The sequence below is a fragment of the Microtus pennsylvanicus genome, chromosome 10 (assembly GCF_037038515.1).
Source record: "Microtus pennsylvanicus isolate mMicPen1 chromosome 10, mMicPen1.hap1, whole genome shotgun sequence".
Lineage (NCBI taxonomy): Eukaryota > Metazoa > Chordata > Mammalia > Rodentia > Cricetidae > Microtus > Microtus pennsylvanicus.
Window position 1 is genome coordinate 79,696,918 of NC_134588.1, and position 7,180 is coordinate 79,704,097.

Sequence of the window (7,180 nt, forward strand, 5' to 3'; positions counted from 1 at the left end):
ATCACCTATTAAGCTTCATGTCACCGTGTGCCTCTGGAGTGATACAGCACCCCCTTATCTACCCAACGTGTACCCACATTCTTCCCTCACTGAGTATCAGAGTCATACAGTACCTGAGAGATTAAGGGCACTAGAAAGGGTCCTCACAGAGAAATTCACTGTTCCCTCTGTCTCCTCCCTCTGGGAGGACCACACAGGAAAACAATGGCAAGAACTTGCCTGGGATCTGGGGGTGCTCAGCACCCAGACCTAATCCCACTGAGTGCTGCGGGCCCCCAGCTTCTACTCTGTGTGTCATCCATGTCTCAAAGTTCAGAGTGCAGTTTTTGGTTGCATTCTAGACACTGAACTGACTACATGGTACCGGCTTGTGCACCTCTTGCCCCAGAAGGAGCATAAGTAGCCTGAACATTAGGGGTGAAAGCATAGAGCCGTGGTTCTCAATCTTCCTAATGCTGTGACCCTTTAGTACAGTTCTTCATACTGTTGGGACCCCTCGCCATAAAATTAATTGTGTTGCTACATCATAACTATAACTTTGCTGCTGTTGTGAATCATAATGTAAATATTTCTGGAGATAGAGGTTTGCCAAAGGGATCGTGACCCACAGGTGGAGAACTGCTGACTTAGAGGAAAGCATAGGATTTAGCTTGAGCGCAGGGCAGGAAGTCTGTTTAGCCTGGGGCCTGAAGTGCTGGGAAAGGCAGTTCAGAAAAAAAAAGATTTTCCACTGGGTCATCAGTGTCATCGGGGCTAGCTATTTGGAGGGGGTCAAAGGAGGCCTGAGCATAGAGCTTGTGTACGGATGGAGCATGCGTGCAGGGGGTCAGAGCATGTGTGGGCGTAGAGATGCGGCTTGTGCCTCAGAGCTCATTGTCACCACAGAAACGTCAGGCAGAGGAGGGAGAGGCATGCACGAGCTTGTAGTTTGGAAGGGCGTGGCCTTATGCCATCAAAAATGAGCCGTGGCCGAGGAAACAGCAGGTGGGGTTTGGGACCGGCTGAGGCTCACAGACTGAGCAAGGATATCCGATACGCTGAGAACACAGAGTAAGGTGCAGCAAGGGTTCCACCCAGCTGTACTCCCGGGTCCCACCCGACTGGTGGGAAGTGCACGATACAATGTGTTCTTCTGTGAGGGCCTGGCTCAAGGAGCTTAGATGGCCTGCCAAACTCAGTATGACTGTGCTTTAAATGAGATAAGGAAGATCAGGCCAAAGAGGGTTAAATAGCAGAGGTTTTAATAGTCATGTGGTGTAAGCGAAGCTGCCCAGCCCTGGTGTTGGTTAGAGATGAGTGATCCAGCCTATCAGATCTGAGGAAACACCTACGTGGTGGTCCTAGAACATAGACCCATATAGAAAGAAGCCCAGCAATGGCAGTTGCTGCGTGAACAGGGCAGATTTCCACCTCTGCTTAGTTTGTCTTTTAGCATCCGCCCATCCCAGGTCTTCTGGGATCTGAACCGCCTGCGTCCCCTCATTATAGCAGGCCCCTTTATGGAGTTTTCCACTGTTTGCTCAGCAAGGCAGCACACCCAGCTTGTGGGTTTGTGTGTTCTGCTCGGGCATCTCCCTGTCACCTTTGACCACTGAGAGTGGAGAGCTGCCACACACCCAAGTCTCTCATCTGCTCCTCAGAGGCCGCAAGTCCTCCAGTTTCCAGGGCTGCACCATGGCAATCAAACCTTTTCGGCTCCATCTAGCCGTGTTAAGTTTCTAAGTGAATTTGCTTTCAAAACGTTACTTTTTATTCTTTGCAAAACCTGCCTTTTCCAGGCTTTTCGGTTCGCTCTTTTCATGGCTTCTCATCTCATCACTTTTTAAAACATTTTAAAATCTGTTCATTGGAACTGGCAATTCTATAATCCACATGCATAGCTATAGGCAGGAAAAACTCTGAACATGAAACTAACACATGGCTGGCACTAGATTTTAACCTCTTGGTTTCTTGTATTTTGTTTCTTGACTCTCCTTGTTTGGATGCAGAGGACTCCCCTGCTCCTTGACCCGCTTCTGCAGGAAGATTTTCCCAGGAAGCCCTAGTACACTGGGTGTGCAAGGTGTCTCCAGGACACAGAGAGAAAAGTCAGAGACAGGTGCGGTGGCTCAGACCTGTAAACTCAACTCTGAGAAAGCAGAAACATGAGGGTTATCATGGATTGAGGTAGCCTGGCCTATGTAGTGGGTTACAGGTCAGCCTAGGCTATAGAATGAGACTGTTTTAAAAGAAGATGAGGAAAGGGAAGTTGCGGGAGAGGGGAATCAGAGACACGTACGTAGCATGTTGTAGTAAGAGTGGGCCATGAGCTTGACTCAGGGGTGGCACTGGAGAGAAAATGCAGGTGTGGTTGAGGGCTAAAATAAACTTCAATTATGGGATGGGAGTATGTATCTAAAGAATGTACACATGGAAGGTTCCATGGAGCTGATAAGAGCATATCTGAGCTGTGTGTTTAGCAGAGGGCCAGGTTCAAGAACCGGCTGAGGGTAGGGAAGGATGATAACATACGGAATGGTTCCAGACCACCACATCGGATGGGTTGTCTATCACAGGTGTTGAGGTGCTCTGAATGCCACTTGGCATCGGGATGCAAGGTGTGTGAGCCAAGTGCCCAACTTTCCCAGAACAGAAAGAGATGGAAGATGTTGGGAGGGGCAGGGCTCTTTGATGGACACTTGGGTAGGGTACAGACCTCCAATTTATCAGCCCCATAGAGAGGGTGGAGCTGATTGACAGGCTCAGGGCTGATGGGCCCTAGTTGTGGTTCTGCTCAGAGCTGGAAATGCGTGTTTGGTTGGGAAATATGTGGCTTTGGCGATGCCCCGTGTGCAGCTCCTTGCACCTCCAGACTCTCTCTTTAAAGAAATATCTCTAGAAAGGGGAAAGTGGTTTCAACAATGGTGGCGCACGCCTTTAATCCCAGCACTTGGGAGACGAGCAGGCGGATCTCTGTGAGTTCAAGGCTAGCCTGGTCTACAGAGCAAGTGCCAGGACAGGCTCCAAAGCTACAGAGAAACCCTGTCTCGAAAAACCAAAAAAAAAAAAAAAAAGAAAAGAAAGAAAAGAAATGTAGTACAAAGCCAGCTAAAAGATGGAACAAAAGTCTGTCTTGTAGTTGTTTTGTGGAATTTGGAGAGCGGTTTAGTGGGCAAACATAATCTCTGAGCGCCACCTTCTGGAGTTACAGCATTAACACCGGCTCCCTCTCCATTCCCTAGATCTCAGAATGACGCCTGGGACTTCTGGGCACAGAATGAATATGTGAGGTTGCCCAGGCAGAAGTGTGTTTATTCTCAGTCCCCTCTATCCTCAGGACACAGCTGCCACAAATGTAGCCTGTGTCCTCCTCTTAACTAAGCCCTGGCCTCCTCCTTGCCTGGAGAGTCCCACCAGGCCATGGCTCTCTGGGTTCCCTTTCCTGAGACCTTCAGACCACAGTGAACAGGGTAAAAAGCGGCAGGAATTTTAGTCACAGGAATTACACCTCTGAGTTTGAGACTCCTGAGTTAACTTCAGGATCCGGAGCTGAACCTTGGCCTTCTAGCCTTGGTGTTCTTGACCTCTCCAAACTGTCACAGGGGTGGTGAGTCCGGGGTCACCTCTCCCTCATCTGTCCAAAGGATGATGTGCCTTCCTCCACAACCTTGCAGCCTGGCCTGAGCGGCTGGGCCCCAAGTCACCATGAGGACATATGTTTGACATGGGACAGGAAGCCGGTGGGTGCGGCTTGAGCTGAGCTATCCGGCCTCCAGAGAAAGATCTCTGTCTTAGTCCTGGTCTGAGGTGCTCAGTCAAGGCACCTCAGAAAAATCAATGCAGCAACGATGCTGTTGACACCACACACCCATGTTTCTTTTTTTTCTTAACTGAAGGTATTCACACAATGTATTTTTACTGTGTTTTCTCCTCCCCAGTTCTTACCAGATCCTCCTCATTCCCTTATCACTCAACCTTAGGTTTCTTTTTCCATCTTTCCTCAAACAAACAAAAACCCAAGAAACACACACACACACACACACACACACACACACACAAAACAGAAATAAAAATAAACAAGCAAAAGACTGATAAGATGAAAACTATGCCAAACGAAACAAAATGATACCATACGCATACCAGGTACATGTTTGAGCATGTTTGCGTTTGCCCAGTAACTCCTGGGAGCGTGGCCTGCCCCAAAGTGTGTTAATTCACATAGTGACACCCCACTGGAGAAAAACGATTTTTCCCTTTGCCGGTGATGATATCAGTTACAGATATCATCTCAGTCAGAGGCGGGAGTCTGTGTCCGTTCCCCCTTCCAGTGCTGGATCCTGTCTGGTTGGAACTTGGGCTGGTCTTGCTCCTTCTGCTACAGCATCTGCGAGATGAGTTCATACACAGCCCCTGATTCTTGAGCACAGTTGGTGGGACTCTCAGGCTCCCCACTGCCTGGGCTGTGCGTTGTCCATGTAGGCCAGTTTGTAAGATGGAGGCGGCAGGCCGGGGTGGGGCTCTCTCTGGCAGGAGAGGCCCTCCTTGGGTGGGTACAGGCTGATGGACTCTTCTCTGCCCACAGAGCTCTCTGCTTCCTGGGGATCTCGAGAAAGGTGGGTGGGGGAGCAGGAATAAAGTATGTGGAGCAGCAGGCTCACACATGGGGAGACTGTGGGCCAGGTTCCTCAAAACCTTGAAGATCACTTTGGAGACAGCTGCTCAGTCTGTAGCCACGTCCTTAAAGCCAACCCCTATTCCCAAGGGCATTCAGCTGACAAAGGAGATATACACTTGATATTTGGGGGCGCATTCTGAAGTTCCCTGTGGCCTTTTAGCAAGCTTTCTGTTTTATCTAAGAGACTCAAGAAAGAGATAGAGTTCTTTATAATTGGAGATACATTTCATTTGGGGACCCTCTTCCTCTGGTGTTGGACAAAAGTCTTATGACCAGAAGGCACCAACCAGCTATCATGGCTGCCCTCATGTCACCAACCTTCATGGACATTTCACTTCAGCTTCAGCCAGACGGGACAGGTGGGGCTAGGTCTCTGGTATTGTTACAATGAAGATGACCTCTCTGTGACCCTTGACTTCTGCCCCCCTACATTCTCTGTACCACCTCACTCACTATTCAGAGACTCTGTCACCTTTTAGAAGTTTCCGACCTGAAAGATGGAGGAAGGTCCCCCAAGCCCATCGGTTTCCCGGTCTGATCATTCTGGAAGCTGTGATAAACTACCATAAACTGTGTGGCTTCGATAGGAATTTACTGCTCACCGCTCAGGAGGGTGGAGTCTAAGGCTGAGGAGACTTGTGCCTGGCCAGTCAGTCCTGTAGCTCTTTGTGGGGACACTGGCGGTGTTCTCATAGGACAGATGGATCCCATTGAGGGGACTCTGCTCTCGTGACTTAGTCACCCTCTATGACCTCACATCATACTGGGAGGGTAGGGGTTTCCACGCAGGTATTTCAGGAGGATAGACGCATTGAGGTCTCAATGTAAGTTGGCTGGACTTTATGCTCCCTCTCTCCTCCCCAGGGCAGACACAGGACTTCCCTTTCTCTGTAACCTCATGAGCCAGTGGAGATAGTGTTGTTACCCGCTTTCCATACCCTGTGCTGATCCGTTACTTCTGCTCCTCTGGAGAATCCTGACCAAGAAACATGACAAACCCCTCACTACTTGCCTGCTGGGAAGGTGAAGTTGAGAACAGAATGAAAGGGTAGAAAAAGAAGAAGTTATGGGATTAAAGGGAAGGAGGAAAAAAAGAAGGGAAGGAAGCAGAAGGGGAGGGAGAGAGAGATGGGGAGGGGAGGAGGGGGAAAGAGGGAGAGAGAGGGGAGGAGGAGGAAGAGGGAGGAAAATGGGAGAAGGAGGAAGACGGAGGGGGTCTTTTAATAAATACCTTTTGAGTTCTCTTCTGCCATCCAGACGTCTACATTCTGGGCCAATCGTGGTACAGAGACAAAGGGGTGGAGTCATAGCTTTGGGGAACATGAGTTCCTGTTGAGTGTGAAGGTGGGCTTGTGCCATGTGCTTGCAGAGAGACACTGCACTGTCACTGCTAGGGGTGTGAGGGACACTCCTGGCTTCAAGGAGCCCAAACGGGAGTCCAGGATGAGAGGTCATGCAAAGCAGTGAGGAGGTTCAGAGCACTGCAGCCAGGAAGAATCCTTTACCTCAGCTACAAGGGTAAAGTCCCCAGGATGAACTGAGGAGCAGCTTCTTTGCACTGACCCTGGTCCCTCCACTGAAAGACTGTGAGACCCCAGGAAAGCACTCATAAATGCTCAGAGCAGAGCATCCTTTCCTCTGCGGAGAGGAAGGCAACAGCCAGCCTCACAAAACACTGGCAAGGACACCATGACTCTCTGGTGGTGCCTCAGACACATAGGCAGACTAAGCACAAAGTTAGGTGGGCAGATACTCCTAGGCCCTGGTATGACTTCTCTTAGCTTCCAGGCTGAGGATCAAGAGTTGAGAAAGGGCATCCTACAAACCAAGGCCACATCTGCACTCTGGAGGTTCTAGCTGTACCACTTTGATAAAAGTGACAACCTCTGACTGCTAAAGACAGGGCCTGCTGGGTAGTGACGGAACCCTGGGCTACTGTGGAGACAGAAGGCCTGGCCACTGAGGCCCAACCCAGTCTGCGGTGCTCCACCTGTGCCTGTCACAGTCTTGACACAGCACAGCTCTTTGGCAATTGGAGAGAATCACGGGTATCTAAGTTCACTCGTTGTCACCAGATACCTCTGTTTCAATTTGTCCGATCTTCTCCCAGAAGAGATGTTTGATTGACAGAAGCCAGAGAGGACTGGAAGGATGGGAGAAGCTCAGGTCCCATCCAGGTAAAAGATGGGACTCAAGTATGCAGCCCAAGTTGTGATGACGTCAAGGGCAGTACCAAACAGGGAAGTTGGGGTAGTAACAGGAATCCCTTGATTTTGGAGGTCAACACTATGCAATGGAGAGAAAAAGCCCCCAAAAAATCCCTTCACACAACATAAAGCATTCCAGCACGGCTTTCGCTGTGGAAACATGGAGGATGGTAGAACCAGCATTACCCACCAACTTAGTCAAAACCAGCTACAAGCCAAGCTGTGGCATATTTCCACCTGGATTTGCATTAGAGAAATCCAACCACAATGCCTGAGTATAACCTTCAGGGAAATGGAGAGGGGAGAAGCTGACACTTCA